The sequence below is a fragment of the Heterodontus francisci genome, chromosome 13 (genome assembly GCF_036365525.1).
Source record: "Heterodontus francisci isolate sHetFra1 chromosome 13, sHetFra1.hap1, whole genome shotgun sequence".
Lineage (NCBI taxonomy): Eukaryota > Metazoa > Chordata > Chondrichthyes > Heterodontiformes > Heterodontidae > Heterodontus > Heterodontus francisci.
Genome location: NC_090383.1, coordinates 47,731,000 through 47,753,650, shown reverse-complemented (window position 1 = coordinate 47,753,650; position 22,651 = coordinate 47,731,000). Strand labels below are relative to the sequence as shown.

Below are 22,651 nucleotides of genomic sequence, written 5' to 3'. Positions count from 1 at the left end.
AATCTGCTTCACGTAAAGATACGCAGGTGGGTGTGTTGAGGCCATGCGCCTGCTCAGGACTGGCATATGGTTCCAGTGCCAGGGTCACAATGCCAGCGGGAAATTCAGTCCTAAATGTCTGAATGTGAAACCTGCATGTTAGTTGGCTTGTTCTACATGTAGCTTCAACTTTCAGAACACTTTTATAATTTGTTTTCGTTTGTAGAATAGCAGGAATGGCCTTCACTGGAAATCTGCACTGTTGTCTAGCGGGGAAACATCACTAAAGCAGATGTTTTTCCTGCTGCATCTTTCTCACTTGGCTGAGTTTTTGTCTAATTTTGATTTAATCATTTTAAAAACAAGCACATAGTTCATGCAATTACAACATATAATCAGTTACATCAATTCCTAATCCAAGGATATGGGGAGTCAAAGTAAGTAAATCGATCTTGCATTAAATTGAAACCTGCCAGAACAGCATTGACTGATCCTGTACTCTTGTGCATGTGATATTGAACTGTAGATTTAACTAATATATGTACATTTTTTTTTAATGGTTGAACTCTATACTCACCTTTGATAATGATAATTCATGCTTAGTCAATAGTTAATTTTAAATCTGAGATTGATAGATTTTTCTTAACTAGAGGTATTAAGGGTTATGGGCAAAACCGATATATGGAGTTAGGTCGCAGATCAGCCATGATCTCATTGAATTGTTACGACCAAGTGAGAAAGGTGTCTAGGGGTCTTTCTCAACCTTCACCTAGTCTTAGGTTTTGTTTTAAACACACTGTGTTTTGAGCTCCCCCTTGGTGAATCCTTGTTCACCGCTTTCCAATTATAAGGCAAAGAAATGAGCACAAACAGGCTTTCTTAGGTTTAAAGAAGAAAAATGAAATTTATTAAAACGTAAACTCTAATTCGGTTAATGCCTACCGATACGTGCCGCGCACCAAGCTAGCATGCATACGCTACACACTCATGCAAATAGGGACAGAAAAGAGCAGAAGAAAAATAAAGTTTGTGGCAATTATAGGGAGATACAGCACTGAAACAGGCCTTTCGGCCTACTGAGTCTGTGCTGACCTAAAACCACCCACTTATACTAATCCTACATTAATCTCATATTCCCAACCACATCTCCACTATTCTCCTACCACCCCTACCTACACTAGGGGCAATTTACAATGGCCAATTTGGCTATTAACCTGCAAGTCTTTGGCTGTGGAAGGAAACCAGAGTACCTGGCAGAAACCCATGCAATCACAGGAAGAACTTGCAAACCCCACACAGGCAGTACCCAGAACTGAATCTAGGTCGCTGGAGCTGTGAGGCTGCAGTGTTAACCACTGCGCCACCCTGAAGGGGGCTTGTTACTGTGCTTTGAAGTCACTGTAGTCCTTGCTTGGAGGTGGATCTTGCTTTTTGGTGGGGCCCAGTATTCTTCTTAAACCTTGTTCACTGTAGGAGACTTTTCTGTCTTGGGGTTCATATGTCTTCAATGGGTCTTCAGTTTCAAGAGGAGATAAGAACAGACAGAAGAGGGGTCTTTTCCAGTCCAGGAGCAAACAGCTTTCTGAGTTTTAAAACTCTGCGGCAAGTTCAAATTAAAAAACTCCAACAGCTAGATAGTCATGTGACTAAACTAGTCTGACCATGTCTGCTTGTGTATTCGGCCATCTTAACAATTAACCTGGAATGCTAGCTTCTCCACCTTCAATGTATGATAATCAAAAGTCCATTGTGCATTAAATTGGAGCCAGGAGTGGCCTCTTTGCCCTTTTCAAGTACTGTCTGTTACTATGCAAATGTCTTTCCAGTCAAGGGTCTGGTGGGTTTTTTTAAAACAAGTTCTTTCTTTACTCCAGTAACAGTTTAAAAATCAATGTTCATGTGGAGAAATTAATGTGTCTCATTCTTGGCAGATGGGGGCCTGCATGACAGAATGGTGGAACAGGCTCAAGGGACGAAATGGCTTACTCCTGTTCCTACGTTCCTATGTTTGACTGATGTTTCTGGTAACAGGTTTCTGCTGATGTTGTTAATGATGTAAAAATATCCCAGAGGGAAATTTAAAGTGATATTATTTTCTTATAAAACAGTATTGTTTGGCAAACAAATGCAAAGGACAGACATTACTTATGTTAAGATAAGTTTAGCAAACTATAATAAAACCTGAACAGGATTATGAACAGCTTCATTTATGTAACACAGGCGGCGCAGTGGTTAGCACCGCAGCCTCACAGCTCCAGCGACCCGGGTTCAATTCTGGGTACTGCCTGTGTGGAGTTTGCAAGTTCTCCCTGTGTCTGCGTGGGTTTCCTCCGGGTGCTCCGGTTTCCTCCCACATGCCAAAGACTTGCAGGTTGATAGGTTAATTGGCCATTATAAATTGCCCCTAGTATAGGTAGGTGGTAGGGAAATATAGGGACAGGTGGGGATGTGGTAGGGATATGGGATTAGTGTAGGATTAGTATAAATGGGTGGTTGATGGTCGGCACAGACTCGGTGGGCCGAAGGGCCTGTTTCAGTGCTGTATCTCTAAACAAGTATGAATTTTACTATAATATTGTCATGCAGGCCCCCACCTGCCAAGAATGAGGCATATTGGTTTGGTCATATGAACATTGATTTTTTACTGTTGCTGGAGTGAGGAAATGACTTGTTGAACAGATCAGCTGTGGCTGGAAAAAACATTTGCATACTAACAGACAGTGCTTGTGTAGACAAAGGACCATTCCCTGTCACATTCAACCCACAATGGATGTTGATCACCGGACAGTGAGGGGGTGGGGAAGCGCATTCCAGGGCCTGCTGGGTTGATGCAATCCACAGGGGCCAGGATTGGTTAGACCAGCTGGTCACATGACTAACTGGCTGTTCCAGGTTTTTTTGAACTAGCCACAGTGAGTTTGAGCAGAAAGACTGTTTGCTCCTGGACTGCAAAGGTTTCTCCTGTCTGCTCCCATCTCTTTCTCACAAGCCTATGAATCCACTGAATATACACGAACCAAAAGAGAGAAAATTCTTCTGCAGCGAACAAGGTTTAAGAAGAATACTGGGCCCCAATGAAAAGCAAGATCTACCGACAATCAAGGACTCTACAGTGAGCTCGAAGAACCATAACAAAAACTCTTCAGATATTGCCTCAAACTTTTCCACTTTATTTTTCTTCTGCTCTTTTCTGTCTCTATTTGCATGTGTGCATCGTGTATGAATGCTAGTGTGGGCGCATTGTGTATCCGCAGGTGCCAACCAAATTAGAGTTTAAGTTCAAGTTAAATAAATTTCAACTCTTCTTCTTTAGCCTAAGAAAACCTGTTTGTGCTGGTTTATTTGCCTTAAAATTGGAAAGCAGTGAACAAGGATTCACCAAACGGGAGCTAAATACATGGTGTGTTTAAAATTAAACCCTGTTACGGTAAGACCAGGTGAAGGCTGAGAGGGACCCCTAGACACCTTTCTCACCTGGTCATAACAGTGTACTGAGGAGACTGGGGAGTGGGGGGGTGGGGGGGGTGGTGAGGCGGTGGAGGAGGAAGAAGGGGGCAAGTGAAATAATTTGTGTGTACCACAGGATCCAAATTCTACTGTTCATACACCAAAAGACAAATATTAATTCTGTAGGAAAGAAGAAAAAAGAAAACACACCTAAACACCTTGCTGCGCATTAATAAGATATATTGAGGCTCATATTAACGCAGTCGCTCATCCTCCTCCAACCACGACTCCATCCCACCCACACACACAGTGGAGAGCAGGGTACATGTGCAGGGGTAAGGCAGGACTGTCTGCACAGGCAGAGAGATCTCGCCAGATGTCCTCTCTCTACCGGCCATTACTAGAGATTTTTTTCTCTCTCTTGTGAGCACTGCATCCGTTACTGAGGAGGAAATCTCTAGACACCTCTCTGCCTGTGCGGTCCATCCCCCTATGCTTTGTGCATGTGGCTTTGTGCATGTGGCCTCCTGTGTGAGTGGAGCAGCTGGCAGGGGCTACAGGGGAGACATTGGGTGAAATCTTCTCACCTTGGAACGGCAGGATCATTTTTGGGCCAGGAACCCGAATCTCTGATTTGCATGCTTTGTGGGGCAGGGCCCTCACAGCTCCACAACCCAGAGGACAACTGCCATGGGCATCTCATGTGTCAGAGCAGTGGAACAAGCAGCCTCCCTTTAACTAAGAACTTAAGAAATAGGAGCCAGAGTAGGCCATTCAGCCCATTCTGCCATTCAATGAGATCATGGCTGATCTTCTACTTTAACACCACTTTCCTGCACTATCCCCGTATCCCATGATGTTTTTAATCTGTACAAATCTATTGATCTCAGCCTTGAACATATTCAACGACTGAGCCATCACAGCCCTCTAGGGCAGAGAATTCCAAAGATTCACCACCCTCTGAGTGAAGAAATTCCTCCTCATCTCATTCCTAAATGGCCTGCCCCTTATTCTGAGACTGTGTCCCCTGGTTCTGGACTCCCCAGCCAAGGAAAACATCCTTTCTACATCTGTCCTGTCGAGCCCTGATAGAATTTTGTATGTTTGAATGAGATCACCTCTCATTCTTCTAAACACCATAGAATAAAGGCCCAGTCTATTTAATCTTTCCTCATAGGACAATCCTCCATCTCAGGAATTAGTTTGGTGAACCTTCGAACTGTGCTGCAGCCAGAGGGGTAGCTAGAAGTAATAAAAAATGTACAAGGAAAAGGTCTTAGTTGCACAAAGGGAATCACTTGGATGCTTATTACATTATTAGTGTTACATTGATATGCTTTATTTGAATGAAAGAATGAAGTTTTATGAACTGCTTATTGTCATGGCATCTAATTTGTTGGATCCCCATTGACCCTGGTCAGTTTCATTCTGGTGAATGGGTTGCTGGGTGTCTGTAGGGAGGAGGTGTCCTGCTGTTGACAGGGGGAGGGGGCAGTTTGCCTAGGGGTTGTGATGGGAAGATTTCAATGCTGCAAGCAGCCCCCTGAGCTGAAGCATTCCTGGATGAGGGCATTGCAAGCTTCTTGGACAGGCACTATTATGCAGAGGGCAGCCACTTACCATAATAACAGTGGCTGTCCACCCAATCATGTGGCAGGGGCGGCACTGATGATGAGTGAACGGCATAACCTGATGTTGGATCGGGTGCCAGCCCTGCATTTACTCTCCTTGCATTCAAGATCAGTACGTTGCAGCAACACTTCTTCGCTTTGAATTCATTTTGTATCTCAGCAAACATCCCCCCAGGTACCATTCCCAACATGGCATACGTAACAATAAGAGTGGCCCCACAGTTCAGTGATATCTCCCTGCCGATTCTCCTCTAGGCTGCAAGGGAAAGGTGGCAGGTCCTCCTCCCCAGTGAGAGGTCTTCCCGCCTGACTAAGCAAGCCTGAACAGAGATTGCAGAGGTGGTCAGCATTCGTGAGGTCACCCAATATAACTGGGACCAGTGCAGGAAGAGGGTCAATGACCTCCTACGCTCAACCAAGGTAAGTTGCGCAGTTCCACATAGCTTGCTGCGATCTGCTTGCCCACAAGCATTTAGGTGCACGATTAGAGTCATAGAGTTATACAGCACAGAAACAGGCCCTTCAGCCATTCTAATGATAGGAGGGTCACAGTGTAATGATAGCTGATTATAGAACAGTGGTCGGCAACGTGTCCGTACATGGACACCAGTGTCCATGGTAAAAGATTTTGGGGTTCGTGACTGGTAATTTCAAGAATGAGAAATTTCCCATTGACTTCTTCTTTGCAGATCAGTCCGACTTGGAAAAAATTCACAGTCTGCAGTTTCAGAGCTGACAGGTGCTGGGAACAGCAACATGGCTTCTGAATTCAGGACAAGTTTGGGTTTTTCTGGCGAGTTCTGATTTTTTTTTTTAAAAGTCCGCCGACAACCCCGAACTTGTCCTGTGTTCAGAAACCGCTGTTGCTGCTCCCAGCACCTGTCAGCTGTAAAACTGCAGGCTGTGAACTATTTAAAAAACTGACCAATCACAAAGCTGCTTTGGGGAGAGTTCCTGCTCTCTGCACCTGTCAGAGAGAGGGGGGGAAGAAAAGGAGGGGGAGAGAGAGAGGGAGGGAGGAGAGAGACAGCAGGAGAGAGAGAGAAAGTGGTGGAGAGAGAAGGCAGAGGGATGGAGAGAGGGGGAGAGAAGGGGTGAGAGGGATGGACAGAGAGAGAGAGAGCGGAGAGAGTGAGCAGGAGGGGGGAGAGAGAGAAGGGGGGAAGAGAGAGGTGTGAGAGAGAGAGGAGGGAGGGAGAGGGGGAGATGGATGGACACGGGAGAGAGGGGACAGAGATGGACACAGAGGGGACAGAGATGGACACAGAGAAGGGAGAGAAAGGCAGGAGATGGACACAGAGAGGGGCGAGGGACTGACACAGAGACGGAGAGAGAGAGATCAAGATCACACCTGACAGCTGGACATCCATCTGGAGTCTCCACATCACTACATCAAATGCGTGGGCAGACATTGACTACTTGTGCAAGCAAAAACAGTGCCAGGTATCTCACTAAATAGGGAGAAATGCGTTTTAAATCAGATTGTGTTTTGATAGCATTAGATTGGCTAGACACTTTATAGGCAAAGTAATTGCCCCCATGTCTGTGACTGAGTCAATAATTTTGTCGAATGTTCATGGTGCAACATGTTGGTACCTATCCCTGTTACAGACTGCATGAGTGAGACCAGTCCCCCTCGTTTCTATCTTATCCCAGTTTAAACGCATGACAGATAGAGCCAGTATGAGAGCAGCGACATCCCCCAGGTGCAGAAGAGGGGCCCATGTTAGCATTGATGTGCTGTACAGATGTTTGGAACTTAACAGTGACTGGATCCTTGAGCTTGCAGAAGAACATGGCCTACAATAGTAAGGAGGTGTTCAGGACCGGTGGCGGGGTGCCCGACCTGTGGCCTCTGTCGCGGGCTGAAGAGGAGGCACTGGACTTAGCCGGGAGCCAAGGAGCATGTGGCATATCGGACATCGAGCTCAGGATCCCTGTTGAGGAGGGTGAATATTGACAGACACAGAATGAATTGAAATAACATTTCATATGCAAATGCTATGCTGTCATCATTGCAACATATGTACCATAACACCTAAATGTCTGTTCTTCACATTGTATCTTGCAGGGCAGTGCTCGCAAATGCTTGCAGACATCGAGGGAACGACGGCAACCTCTGAGGAAGAGTTACACTTAGAGGATGCACCTTCCCATGACACTCCAGCACCTGCCACCAGCCCAGATACTCTCACCTCGGTGAGTATCCGATCGGCATTAAATTCGGGGTCTCAAGCTGGTGAGAGCACCACACATGCACCAGATCAGCTGGCTGAGGCTGAGACAGCTGAGGCCTCTGACAGTCAGAGAACTTTGGGTGGCCAGGCCCATACTGAGCCCCAGGCCAATGACGAGCCTCTGGTGTCGACAGCACAGGGCATGCTGGAGCTGCAGAAGGAGGTAAGGCAACATCTGGCAGAGATGCCAGAGGTCATGCACAGCCATGAGTGGACAATGGAGGAGTCCATCCATGCCATAACCGCTGCCATGTCTTAGGCATGTGAGCGCATGGCTTCATCCATCGAGAGGTTGGCGACCCTCATGGAGAGTCACGTTCCATAGATGCACCATGACCTGCAAACCCTCGCCTTGGCCATGATTTCAAATCAGCAGTGGCAGGGCTAGAGACGGACGAGGAGCATGGAGAGTGTTCCCGCTCCTGGTCCTTCTCTGGAGAGTCGTGAGGCTCCAATGAGCCTTGAGAGGGAGGAGGAGAGTCCGCACTCCACATCTGGGGTCTCCTCTCAGGGTGTTTCAAATGTGGACACCAGCTCCTCAGCCCCTCCGCCAATGAGTCCAGCTCCAGCAGCTGCGACGCCTGTGGACATTCCAGGCCTCAGGCAGCCAGAAGACAACTGCCGAGGTCATCCCGTGCCAAGGAGCAACCTGATCAGCAGCCTCCAGTCCAGCTTCCAGCGCAGAGGTAACACTGCAAAGGAGCACCCACAAATCTATTAAAAAGACAGCTTGACGCATATGGGTATTCACGGTGAGACAGATATATCCAATGTATTTTAATTAAATGTGTTTTCCTGCCCATCATCAGCCTTTATTGTCTGAAAGCTTCATTCCACCATGGAGTGATTATGTTTCTTTAGATTACACCATAAGTCTTACAGTATTTCCAATGTGAACACTGACATCATTACTGTGTCAAAAATCATGCGGTGTAACTGCACGAATGATGTCACATGGGCAATGGCTCAGTTTGTTGTTGCCAGTCATGCTGGAGAGACAGAATGTTACAGAGGCAGAGGACTTGAGACTACATGCATGATGGTGAGTTCTGTTAGCAAACATATTTATTGAAGTTCATGGATTGTGGAAGCGCCCAATAATCAGTCTCTGCCTTGCCTCCCTTGCTCACTGCTTACTATGTCGGGTCTCCATCACTGCTCTCTGATTTCCCATGCGTGCCTGTCCTTGTGTGCCCTCTGTGTTCTCATCGTTGGAGGATGTGTCATGCTCCCATAATTCTTCATCTTGCAAGGTCTCCCCTCCACCTCTGTACTGTGATTTTGTGAAGTATGCAACAGACTACAACAATGTGCCCAACCCTGTCTGGTGCATACTGCAGGGCTCCACCAGATCTATCGAGGCAGCGGAACCGCATCTTCAGCATACCAATGGCCTGCTCGATGGTCGCTCGGGTGGAGCTGTAGCAGGCGTTGTAATGCTCTTCAGCATCATTAGTGGGGTTCCCCACCAGTGTCAAAAGCCATATCATCAACGGGGTAGCCCTTATCCCCATGAATCCACCCCGAAGGTGAGCAGGAGGAGTGAAAAGCAGTGGCACTTGGGACTGGCGTAGTATCTATGAGTCATGGCGGCTGCCCGGGAAGCGGGCACACACTTGTAGGAAATGCTTTCTGTGGTCGCACACTAGTTGGACATGGATGGACTGAAAGCCCTTTTTGTTTATGAAGGCAGCTGGTTGGTCCGTGGGAACCTTGATGGCCACATGTGTGCAATCGATGACATTTGGACCTGTGGGAATCCCACAATGGCCCCAAATCCATTGGCCTTTTCGCCTGACTCTCAGGGTCAGTCCTGTAGTGGACAGAGTCGCCGGACTTCTTGAACAGAGCATCAGTCACCGCCTGCTGCAGCGGTGCACTGCGGATTGAGAGACTCCATGTGTCGCCAGTTGATCCCTGGAATAATCCAGAGATGTAAAAGTTTAGGGCCACGGTAATTTTGAGGGCTCCAAGCATAGGGTCATTCAGCAGTGTGCAGAGATGTGTGACGACCACTCTGGACATTCACAGTTGCCTCTGGCACTGGTGCTCAGACATCTGCAGGTGTGTCATCTGAGTCCTACAGACTCGCTGGTGTCTCTGAGCCTTGTTTGCAGCTGCTGCTCATGTCTGGGAGATTCCTCTCGGGCCTGCCTCTGGCGGAGATGCCTCATCACAGCAAGGGATCCAGGAAAACAGGGTGGATCATACCCATCTCTATGCTCCTGGTAACTTCAGATTCCTTCAAAAAGGTTAAGTACACCTATCTGGGCAGAGACTTGTGTTAATTCCTGCTTAAGCAGTATTCTGGCATGAGTTCTATGGTATGGTTTGAGGTTGGCCTCACAACTTTTAAATAAGTGCAAGCCATCATGACCATTGGAATACCATTTGAATTGCCTGCACTGGACCCCCGAAGAAAACAACCTATACAGTTTTCCAGTTCTGCACCCACCTCCCCAAACAGTGTATATCCACTTGCAAAGGTCTCCCCTGCCTTCCCCCCCCAACAGTATCCGCTTGCAGAGCTCCCCCTGCACTCTCCCAACAGTATCCACTTGCAGAATTCCAGCCTCCCCTCACATCTACAGATTAACCTTAGTGGAAATATCCATTTTGAAAAAATTTCAACAACATCGCACGGCACAACTTACCTAACCTATGCAAGCACTGAGGACTCGCCTCAGTAGCAGCAGCTTTTCAAGGACGGGAAAGTGAAGGCATGTGAGTGCCGCATGTCAAGCAGAAGATTCCAAACAGGTGGTAGGATCATGAAAAATTAATGCAAAGCAGTATTTAACATATTAAATTATGGTTCTGTCACAGAATGACAGAGGTGCCGCCATGGTATTTCACCGCCTCTGGGAAGATCAGAACCCGGCATTATGGCATCGGTTTCCATGGCAGACAATTCTGCTCCAATTCTCCGCCCATCCCCCCCCCCCCCCCCCCAGCCATAAAACCCACCTTCAGGCTGAGCACAAAATCCAGCCCTAAGGGCTGTGGTCACCTTGACCACCACGGGCAATGGGTGGCCACCTGTTCCTCTTGAGCAGAGGTCTGCTTCCAGAAGGCTGAACAGGTCTGGACCACTTGATGGAAGAGCCTGAACCTTCGGGGACACTGCTGTTCAGAGAGGTCAAGGAAGCTGACCCTTGGCCTATAGACCCTGTGCTGAGGGTATCGCTTCCTTTGAGTTGCAGCCATGCAAAGAGCCTAGCACTACAGGCCGACAAGGGCCTCCGCTACCCCTCTTCCCCTATCCACTGCTCCTCATGACAACCTTCCTGCGGCATCACTACGGCCTCACCTCGGTGCCACCACCTTTAAAGGGCCGGGGATCTGAAGGCACATGATCCCCATACGCCATTGACTAAATTTAAAACCCTCCATAAAATTGTGTTCAATTCAATGGAAATGCATTCTAACTAGCTGTTTAGCATTTATAATTGCACTCCCACCGTGTTGTGGCAGCAACGTCGCCTTGGAGCTTTCCTGCCGCTGACAAAATCCGTAACTGATGCCACATTGCCGGGTTTCCGAGAGCGTCCACCCCAGTTTTTCGGCCCACCACGCCTCCACTTCTGTTCTTGCTGGCCGGATAAAATCCAGCCCAAGGTGTCTGCCTTGCCTTGCTGGGGCCCTGTGCAAATGTTTGGTTTGAAGTCCCTACATTTTACTAGATAATGATACTAAATATTACCTACTTAACCTGCTGTCAAATTCACACACGTACACATATGTTTGCAATAAGTGATATAAAAATAGTTGACAAAATGATAAGCAATAGGTAACACAAGAATAAATGACATCAAAGGATTATAAAGGTTTGTGCTATTTCAGTACATGAGTATATGAAAACTCAGAAACCAGCTTTTCATGCTTTAGCTCAAAGTCTTGTATAATATCTGAGTAGTTGAGTTTCCAACAAATTTCAAGTTCAATTAAGATCTCTGTCAGGCCACTTAGACTACATTGCAACATAGGCGAATGTAAATATTTCTTTATCAGTTGCAGTCAGGAAACATTTCTTATCAATGATTACAGTTGCCGTAGTCAAAAAAGTTGGCACTGAAGCTGTGAAGTTGCAAATGACCGATCAAATCAAGATTGAATTACTTCAGTCCTTAAACTTATCACTGGATCCACTCGAGACCTAACCTGCAAAGAACTTGAGTTTCTTGCACTGAATCATAGAATACTTACAGCATAGAAGGAGGCCATTCGGCTTGTCGAGTCTGTACAGGCTCCCTCAAAGAACAATCCAGCTAGTCCCACTTCCCCACCCTTTCCATAGCCATGCAATTTTTCTCTCTTTCAAGTGTTACGGCCAGGTGAGAAAGGTGTCTATGGGTCCATTACTATCCTCACCTGATCTTATTGTAACAGGGTATAATTTTAAACACACTGTGTTTTGAGCTCCACCTTTGTGAATTCTTGTTCACAGCTTTCCAATTATAAGGCAAAGAAATGAGCACAACCAGGCTTTCTTTGGTTTAAAGAAGAAAGAAGAAATTTATTAAACCTTAAACTTAAACTCTAATACGGTTAACACCTATGGACATACGACGCACCCACGCTAGCATGCACACACGATCCACACATGCAAATAGGGACAGAAAAGAGCAGAAGAAAAGATAAGTAGAACAGTTTGAGGCAATCTCTTGTTACTGTGCTTCGAGCTCGCTGTAGTTCTTGATTGAAGATATGGTCTTGCGTTTCGTTGGGGCCCAGTGTTCCTTTTAAACCTTGTTCACGTAGGAGACTTTTTCTCTGTTTGAGTTTACGTGTTTTCAATGGTTTCCAAAGCTGGTGAGAGCAAGATGACGGCAGACAGGAGAGGAGATGTTCTCAGTCCATGAGCACACAGCTTTCTGATCTCAAGTACTGTTTTCTCCAATTTAAAACTCTCAGTTCCAACCTCTGCAACAGCCACTTAGTCATGTGACTAAAACTGGTCTGACCACTTCTGTGTATTGGGCAAGCAACTACTGGATTCCCATTGTTTCAGCACCGTCTGTTACTATGCAAGTGTCTTTCCAGTCCGGGGCTTGCAATTTTTCAAGTTTTAATGTTCATGTGGCAAAAATCATGTGTGCCTCAATCTTGGCAGGTGGGGGATTTGCCTGACACAAGTACTTATCTAATTCCCTTTTGAAAGTCATGATTGTCTCACCATCACCCTTTCAGGCAGAGGATTCCAGAGCATAACCACTCGCTACATAAAAATGTTTTTCCTCATGTCATCTTGTTCTTTTGCCAATCATCTTAAATTTGTGTCCTCTGGTTCTTGACCCTTCCACCAAAGGGAACAGTTTCTCCCCATCGACTCTATCCAAACCCCTCATGACTTTAAACACCTCTATCAAATTTCTCAACCTTCTCTGCTTTAAGGAGAACAACCCCAGCTTCCCCAATCCGTGCACATGACTGAATCCCTCATCCCTGTAACCATTTTTGTAAATCTTTCCTGCACCTTCTCTAAGGCCTTCACATCCTTCCTAAAGTATGGTGCCCAGATTTTGGACACAATACTCCAGTTGTGGCTGAACTAGTGTGTTAAAAAGGTTCATCATAACTGCCTTGCTCTACGCGATGGATTTTATGGCGATGGTGCAGGTCACTGCGGCAGCACCAGATGCGGGTGCCGTTTCCGTTATCGAGTTAGGTGGCCAACCAATTAATCACCACGCAGCACAGGAGCCATCCAATCTGGGGCCCGAGGCGGGAACGGAGGTGGTGAGATCAGTGTCAGCTGCTGCTGCGGCAGGTGCTGGCACCATATTTAAAGGGCAGCCAGCCCTGCATTTTTCCCTGTGTGAATAAGCAGTCCTTCCTGTTTTTGTTGCCTTAGTGTAACCTGCCACTTCTGCCTGGAGACACTCTGCAACAGGTGCCTTCAATCATCCTGCTGCTGCTCCTCTCATTCAATTTACCAAGGAGCTCCCTGTGAGGCAATACATACAATGGAAGAAAGAGGAACCTGGGTGGCCACATGGTTCAGCGATGCCTCCCTGCAGGTTCTCCTCCAGCCTGCAAGGCAGGGATAGGCACCAACATGTTGCGCCATGGACATTTGACAAAATTATTGACTCAGCCACAGGCATGGGGGCAATTAAGCTGTATATAAAGTGTAAAGCCAATCTAATGCCATCAAAACACAGTCCGATTTAAAATACATGTCTCCCTATAAATAAACTAAGCATGCAAACATCAATGGAGAACAGCACAACTGTATTAGCTAGTTAGCATGCAAAATAGTATGCAATGCCAATGTGAATTCCTTTTACTGACAGAATAGAGCATGTCACCATGTCATGGGGTGGTAGATGGACCTTATCAGATGAGCTCTGTGGATTCACACTGTGTCAGGAATGCAAATTCATCCAATAAATCTTGAAACTGAAAGAGAGGATTGTTACTGTGGTTACTGAGGTGAGGCAGTAGAAAAATCAGCAATAGGAAGACAGACCATTTCTTGCACTGCTGTTGTCACAAGACAGTTTAACTCGTGATGGTCTCTGTTTGTGAAACCTCTCCCCCTGCTTGTAATACGTGTCTGGTGACGGCAGCCATCAAAAGGACAGTGATCTCCAAATCAGGAGAATTTTATAGGGTGAAGCAAATAGTACTTCAGAAGAGTCATGTAAAACAGAAAAGCAGAGTGGGATAGGAAGGGACAGAGAGATTAATGCTAGGCAGCCAAGGCTAGTTTATTCATCTTGACAGGCTGTTAAACCAGGTCCTGGATTCTAAGATACAGAAACAACAGAATCGCTCGTGAACAAAATGTCATTTACTCACCAAAACTAATGACAAAATTAGATAACCACAATTACAAATGCCCTTCAGTTCCTCCAATAAAGTGATTCTCTTAAATTCACATGTCTACATCTCAGTCTTTCTATTACAACCAGGTCAGAAAGGTGTCTCGGGGTTTAATTTTAAACACACCGTGTTTTTAAGCTCCCCCTTGGTGAATCCTTGTTCACTGCTTTCCAATTATAAGGCAAAGAAACCAGCACAAACAGGTTTTCTTTGGTTTAAAGAAGAAAAGTTGAAATTTATTAAACTTGAACTTAAACTTTAATTTGGTTGATGCCTACGGATACACGACACGCCCACCCTAGCATGCATACGTGATACACATATGCAAATTGAGACAGAAAAGAGAAGAAAAATAAAGTGGAAAAGTTTGAGGCAATATCTGAAGAGTTTTTGTTATGGGTCCTCGAACTCACTGTCGCGTTCTTGAATGTAGGTAGATCTTGCTTTTCATTGGGGCCCAGTATTATTCTTAAACTTTGTTCACTGTAGGAGAATTTTCTCTCTTGGGGTTCATGTTTCTTCAGTGGATTCAGAGGCTTGTGAGAAAGAGGTAGAAGCAGATAGGAGAGATCTTCTCAATGCAGGAGCAAACAGTCTTTCTGAGTTCAAACTCTCTCTGGCTAGCTCAAAAGACCCTGGAACAGCTAGTTAGTCATGTGACCAGCTGGTCTAACCAGTCCTGGCATGGATTTTGTTAAGGAATCTTTGACAGTTTATCATAGATTAGGTTTATTAAAGCTATCCTTTACATTGTATTTACTAACTATTGTATATGGGTCAGCAGCATCCTGTTTTTGCCAATATGACTCAGCCCCATTACACCATACTGTTGTATTCATGAGGAACTTACAGTGCTGACGTCTGGAGATTCCTTGGATTTTCTTGCCTGTTTTCCCCTCAGTACACATTCTGGAATAATGTGATTCCAAATGGATAGCAATGGACATTTATATAGAAATAAAAGTCCAGCAACTTTCAACCCCTCTCTCTCCCTCCTCTCTCTCCCCCCATGTCTCTCTGCTTCCTGCCTCTCTCCGTCCCCCTTTCTCTGTCCCCCTCTCTCTTCCCCCCTCTCTCTCTCTCTGCCCCTTCTCTTGCTTTGCCTCCCCTCTCTCCCTTCCTCTCTCTCTCTGCCTCCCCCTGTCTGTCTGTCTCTCTCTGTCACCCCTCTCTCTCTGCCCCCTCTCTCCTTCTCTCCCCTTCTCTCTCCCACCCTCCCCCCTCTCTCTCTGACAGTTGCAAAAAGTGGCAACTCTCAGCAGAGCAGCTCTGTAGTTACATACATACGAATAGGCTTAGCTTGTGTCCCAAGTGAAAGTAATGCATGCCAGAGTGTAGTAATAGAGACCTTCCTTAAGTGACATGTGCCATTTTAAAATGAGTTTACATAACACAAGCCTTTAAACTTGTGTTTTGAAATAACGTAGCTGCCAGGTTATTTTAAAACACAAGGTTAAAGGCATGCTGGACACCGATTTAGTGAAATACCTGGCATTGTATTTGCTTACACAAGTAGTCAACGCCTGCTGCACACTTGTAGCAATGCGGAGTATTCCGGATAGATGTCCATCTGTCAGGAGTGATCTTGGTCGCTCTCTCCCCCTCCTCTTGTTTTCTGGCCTTTTCCCCCCTCACTCTCTTTGTCCCCCTTCTCTGTGTTCTGCCCCCTACACTGTATTGTTCCCTCACTTCTCTGTGTTGTTCCTCCTTCTCTGTGTCATTGCACCCCCCCCCCCATGTGTCCGCCAACTCCCCGTGTCATCTCCTGTTTCTGTGCCACCCCTTCTCTCTTTATCCCCACTCTCTCTCTGTCCTCCATCTCTCCCTCTGTCCCCCCTCTCTCTTTCTGTCCCCCCTCTCTCTTTCTGTCCCCCCTCTCTCTTTCTGTCACCCTCTTTCTCTCTGTCCTACTCTCTCTCTGTCCTCCCTCTCTCTCTGTCCCCATCACTCTCTATCCCCCCTCTCTCTGTCCCCCCCCCTCTCTCTCTGTCCCCCCCCCTCTCTCTGTTCCCCCCCCCCTCTCTCTGTCCTCCCCTCTTTCTCTCTGTCCATCCTCTCTCCCCCCATCTCTCTCTGCCCCCTCTCTCTGGCCCTCTATCTCTCTGCTTCCTGCCTCTCTCTGCCCCCCTCTCTCTTTCTCCCTCTCTTCCCCCCTCCTTTCTCTCTGCCCCCTCTCTTGCTCTGCCTCCCCTCTCTCCCTTCCTCTCTCTCTCTCTCTCCCTACCCCTATGTCTGCCCTCTCACTCTGTCCCCGCTCTTTCTCTGCCCCCTCTCTCCGTCTCTCCCCTGCTCTCCACCCCCCCCCCCTCTCTCTCTGACAGTTGCAAGAAGTGGCAACTCTCAGCAGAGCAACTCTGTGGTTACATACATATGAACATATGAATTAGGAGCAGGAGTAGGCCACTCGGCCCCTCGGGCCTGCTCCGCCATTCAATAAGATCATAGCTGATCTGATTGTAACCTCAACTCCACATTCCAACATACCCTCAAGTACCTCTAACCCTCGTGCTTATCAAGAATTGGAAGTTTGTAGTGTTCTGGCGCCTTTTTAAAAAAACTGAACCCACCGGAAAATCCTGAATCTGTCCGAAGTTCAGAGGTCTGTCTCTGCTGTCAGCACCTGACAGCTGTGACACTGATGGCTGCGACTTTTTTTAAAGTTGGTCTGGTCGTAAAGAAGAAGCCAATGGGAAATTTCCCATCCCTCAAATTACTAGTCACAGACTACAAAATCTTTTACCACAAACACTGGTGTCCATGCACAGACACGCTGTCCATCCCTGCTGCAAAGGCAAGGTGAGAGGTCCTCTTCACAAGGCATGGGAGGAGGAGAGAGCCCTGCCTGACCAAGCAAGCCTGGGCAGAGACTGCAGAGGAGGTCAGCAGCTGTGGGGTCACCCGAAGAACCTGGATCCAGTGTCAAAAGCATGTCAATGACCTAATTTGGTCCATCAGGCTGAGTACTCCATACTTCATTTCCCTTTGGGGCGTGCATGTGATATGGTGAGAGGGTTAGCTTGGTGCAGAGGGAGTGATCACCTAGTCAGTGGCAAGGCGTCCAGGCAGCAGCATATCCTGTCTAAGGCTTGGCTGCCTTTCAGTAAGAGTTGCCCTTTGGTGTTCCTTGACACCCACAAGGTCCCTTGAGAATGGCTGTATGCAGGTGGCCTCTGTGTGTCCCCATCCTGAGACACTGGACCTCCACCAGTATAAGCATTGTGCTTGTCTCCATCGGGAAACTAACAGTCTTCCTTCTTGTGCCTCCAGTGAAAACTGCACACATTAAAGAGAGGGCCAAGACTGGCAGAGGGGTGAAGGAGGGCTCCTCAGAGGGTGCAACATCCCGCCACTACCCCGCACCCTCCCATCTGCGCAGATACTCTCATGTCGGTGAGTTTGCGATTAGATTCAGGGTCACAGGCTGTTGAGCACATTAAAGATGATGCCAGGCCCATACTGAGCCCCAGGCTGATGATGTGCTTTTGAAGCTGGCTGCGACACAGCAACAGCTGCAGCAATAAGAGATGGAACATCTGGCAGAGTTTCCAGAGGCTATGCTCACCCATGCTGGACAATGGAGGAGTCCCTCCGGGCCATGAGTGCTGCTATGTCTCCGATGGGAGTGCAGTTGGCTTCCTCCATCGAGGGATTGGCAACCTTCACAGAAAGCCAAATCCAGCAGACCAGTCAGTGGATGCCATCACCTTGGCCTTTAACTCAGTGTAGCAGTGGCAAGACGAGAGGGGGACAAGGTGCCTAGATTATCCACCAGACCCTTGTCTTCTCAGGTCAGCAGGGAGGTATGCCTTGTGTCATGCTCAGTAAAGGCATGTCTTATTCAAAACTTTAAACATGGACTGTTCCACCAAACACATCTTCCCCTCCCCTCCCCCGTCAGCATTCCAAAGGGATCGTTTCTTCTGCAGCACCCTGGTCCACTCCTCTGTTACCCCCGACACCTTGTCCCCTTCCCACGGCACCTTCCCATGCAATTGGAGGAGGTGTAATACCTGCCCTTTTACCTTCTCTCTCCTCACTATCCAAGGCCCCAAACACTCCTTTCAGGTGAAGCAGTGATTTACTTGTACTTCTTTCAATTTAGTATACTGTATTCACTGCTCACAATGTGATCGCCTCTACACTGGGGAGATCAAATGCAGATTGGGTGATCGCTTTGTGGAACACCTCCTCTCAGTCCGCAAGCATGACCCCGAGCTTGCCATTTCAATCCACCACCCTGCTCTCATGCCCACATTTCTGTCCTGCTGCAGTGTTCGAGGAACAGCACCTCATCTTCCGATTAAGCACTCTACAGCCTTCCGGACTCAACACTGAGTTCAACAATTTCAGAGCATGACTGGCTTTATTATTTTTTAACCACGTGCCTGCCTTAAACTTGGTTTTTCATGTTTGTGCTTTTGGACAGAGCTGTTCATTATTCTGCCATTATCACTCACTCTGGACTAATGTTTTGTCTTTCACCACAACCATTACCACTCCCTTTGCCCCATGACACCTTTGTCATTTAATCTCTCCTGCCCTCTGCCCTATCACACATTTTCCCTTTTGTTCTCCCCCCCCCCCCCCCGCCCCCCCCCAACCCTCCCCACTTCACTTGCTTAAAACCTATTTCATTTCTAACTTTGCCAGTTCTGATGAAAGGTCACAGACCTGAAACGTTAACTCTGCTTCTCTCTCCACAGATGCTGCCAGACCTGCTGAGTATTTCCAGCACTTTGTTTTTATTTGACACCTCCTATTGTTTGTGGTTTTACCCAAAACTATGGATTCCTAGACTCACTGTCTCCGAGCTCAAAACTCAACAGAGAGCTGTAAGAAACCAGTTAAATCAAAGTAGATGTGAATGGCCACCATCCATTTCCCATTGTGCAGTAATGACTTCAAACTTCAAATCATTCTGGGTGGACAATAGGAGTGTTGATTAGATGGTCACCCAACCAAAACTAATCACGGATATCAAATCTTATTACTCCCAGCACCAGGAAGAGCCTGAGGCAGTCTTCAAACCAGAGCTGCAGAGACAGCAGCAAAGGCAAAATACCTATGCCTTAAAACTGGAATCCTTTTCAAATCCACCAATGCAGAAAACCAACCTCCTAGTAATAAGACTACAAGCAACTAACTTCGAGATCTGCTGAAAATCCACCCCTTCGAGAGAATCCTGCAACGACTTCGCTACACTTCTCATCCAGGCCCGCACAAATGCATTTTCCCCAAGATGAGCCAAATCATGTGACTTATGAACTATTCCTTTGTTTGTAATTTATAAAAGTGCACTGTCCTCTTTAATGGCTTTCTTTCTCGAGTGTGTGTGTGAGTGGCGAGTGAGTGACGTAGCATTAGACTTTCAGGGTGAACGTGTGAATACAAATAATCCTCTTTATTTCAACCCACAAAAAGCGTGCTGCTGGTTATTCAAATTGGCCATGCACTCAGGTTAAGACTCACATCCATACTCCTATTCAAAAAAAATCACACTGATTATGGACATTAAAGGGAAGAGAACTGGGGTTTCAGTTCTCTCTCTCAATTCTGGCCATAACTCTTGTAAGGGAGGAGAAGTGGCTGCCTTCCTCTTCTGGGAGCACCTCTCATGGCACACCTGGAATGCACAGCGGCTCCTCAGCCCCTCTGCCAGTGACCCCAGCTTTAGTAGTTGTGACGATGGAGGAGGGTCCTGCACCTGTGCAGGAGCCCCTCAGCACACTGGGGCCCTCCAGGCCTCAGGCAGCCAGAGGACAGCCTCCAAGGCCATGGGGTAGCATGATCAGCAGCCTGCCTCCACGTCAGCTGAAAGCACAGGGGGAGCACCACGTAAAAGCATCCATAAGGGAGCTAAAAAGAGCACTTAGCTGCACCTGGGGGTCATAGGTGATTTGCATGTCTAGATATTAAGTTTCCTTTCTGGTGTGCACCTCAATAAATCTTTCACGCCATCTTCCTGCCTCTTATTTTAATCCTTGGTACCCTGTAAGATCGCATCTGCATCCTTTCTCCCTCAAGGGGCTGGAAGCAGTGGACTAAGCCACATCCATGAGCTCCTCAGCCTTGTTACTATGTTATGTACACTTGGGTGATGGACAGCTGAATGAAGGAGATGACAGCAAAACTGATTCAAGGTAAAGCTATATTTTTTCTGAAATGGCACAAGGGTCACAGGAAATGCCTCTGTCTGAGGGCGTCCCAAGCCTCCCTTGCGCATATTTAATTTCGCCTTGCCTGTGGTCCAAGTGGCCCTCTCCTTGCATCACCTGGTCAGCTGGCTCCTCCACATCCTCATCATCGGAGGAGGCATCGCAATCACCCATGTCCTCATTGTTCAACGCCTCCCCGCTCTGCGATGCTAGGGTGTGCAGTGCACAGTAGACTACCACAATACGCAAGACCCTCACTGGGGCATACTAAAGGACTGCACCAGATCAAAGCACCTGAATAACATCTTCAGAAGTCCAATGGCCTGCTTGATGGTCGCTCAGGTCAATCCATGGCAGGTGTTGTACCTCTCCTCTGCATCCGTGTGTGGGGTCTGCTCTCGGCGTGAATAGTCATTTCTGTAGTGGGTAATCCTTGTCACCCAGCATCCATCCTTGAAGACACGCAGTGGTCTGTAAAATCCAGAACTGATGTCAGACTTCTGATCAAACATTATCAGCTCTGATTTTACACCCACCGCAACCCCGCACCCCGCACACCACCCCCCCCCCCCCCCCCCCCGGCCTCTGACTTCGCACTTAGTGAGCTGGTAAAATTCTGGCCTATGCCTGTATTTATAAAGCCCAGAATACTGTATGCTTTTTAAAATTGCTTTCGCAACCTGCCCTGCCACCTTCAATGATTTGTACACATATTCCCTCAGGTTGCTCTGTTCCTGCACCCCCTTTAAACTTGTACCCTTTAGGTGATATTGCCTCCTCTCTTTCTTCCAACCAAAATGTATTACTTTGCACTTCTCTCTGCTAAATTTCATCTACCATGTGTCTGCCCATTCCACCAGCCTGTCTATGTCCTTCTGAAGTTTGTCACCATCCTCCTCACTGTTCACTACACTTACTGTAATGAAAAGGAAGAATGTGCAGGGTTATGGGGAGAAGGTAGGGGAATGGAACTGAGGGAATTGCTCTTTCAGAAAGCCAGTGCAGACATGATGGGCCGAATGGATGCCTCCTGCGCTGTGACGATGCTGTAATTCAGTGATTCTGTGATTCCAAGTTCTGTGTCATGTGAGAATTTTGAAATTGTGCCCTGTACACTCAAGGCCAGGTCATTTTACATATATCACGCAAAACAGCAGTCCGAGTACCAACCCCTGTGGAATCCCACTGTATACCTTTCTCCAGTCTGAAAAGCAACCCCGTTCACCACTATTCTGCTTCTGTCTGTTAGCCAAATTTCATATTCTTACTGCCACATCCCCTTTTATCCCATGGGCTTCAACTTTGCTGGCAAGCCAATTATGTGACACTTTATCAAATGCCTTTTGGAGGTCCATGTACACATCAGCCGCATTACCCCACCAACCCTCTTGGTTATGTCATGCATGGAAGGAGCTGTGATGAAATAAACAATGAAATGGAAGAATTATGAATTTAAAAAGCCAACTGCTAAAGAAAATCACAAGAACATGGACACTTATACAACAGTCATAATGGAGTAGTGGTCATGTGACCATTCCTCTGCTGGAATCTACAAACTTGTCTGCAATGATGGAACCCATCAACCTTGTATGAAATAGCTCTGGGGAGAACCCTTTTGAAATTGAAAGCAGCACTATTATATATTGATGACTTCTAACTAACTAATTAATTACTTAGTTAAATAATTAATTAACTAAGGCTTCTGGAGACAATGGAGTCACAGCCGAAACCAAAACCAAATAGGTGTGAAGTAGCCACATCATAACAGAATGGTACCCATCCAGACATCAAAAGATAGCCATGGATTCCACATCCTGGTCCATCGTGTCATCACACCAGGGGAGAAAGTCATGTGTCAACTAACAGAAACTCTAATATGATGAATTATTACCTTAAAAGGTAGCCCTGTGGAGAGAGGGGGGGGGGGACGAGATCAAGGCAACACCTTCAGAAAGCATTCCAGCCAGTGGCTGTGGAAAGAGATCCAGCCAAATAAGAAGAAGCCCTGCTGCTAATTCTATACTTCAACTTGCTGCAGCAGAGAACTTAAAGTGACCATCACCTCCAGTCTAAAGTTTTAATCACCAGAAAAATCTACACCACCTCAACAAAGTCAAGGAGGACTCTCCAGCAGAGGGCTGGTGAACTGTAAGGGACCCCCACTGAGAAGAAAAAGGGACAGGCAGGCATAAGGCTGGCAAAAGGTTAGCCAGAGAAAGGTAAAACGTGACCAAAAGGGCAGGTTAAAGAAAGTCCGGGAGGAATCCCAGATGATAACCCCTACTGGTCCGGTCAGCCAACTACGAAAAATGTGAAAAGTTAGACCTCACATCCTCCTACGTAAATGCAGACAATAGAAGCACCCCACCAGAGT

At 47.0% G+C, this 22,651-nt stretch overlaps 1 protein-coding gene across 1 annotated transcript in view; it reads left to right on the top strand.

Moving 5' to 3' along the window:
• The window catches only part of zdhhc14 (zinc finger DHHC-type palmitoyltransferase 14), a 336,569-nt gene extending 319,134 nt beyond the window's left edge, over positions 1-17,435 (top strand). The window contains exon 12 of the transcript XR_010976199.1: positions 17,390-17,435. The gene's annotated coding sequence lies outside the window, so the exon portion shown is untranslated. The remainder of the gene's footprint in view (positions 1-17,389) is intronic.
• The last annotated feature ends 5,216 nt before the right edge of the window (positions 17,436-22,651 follow it).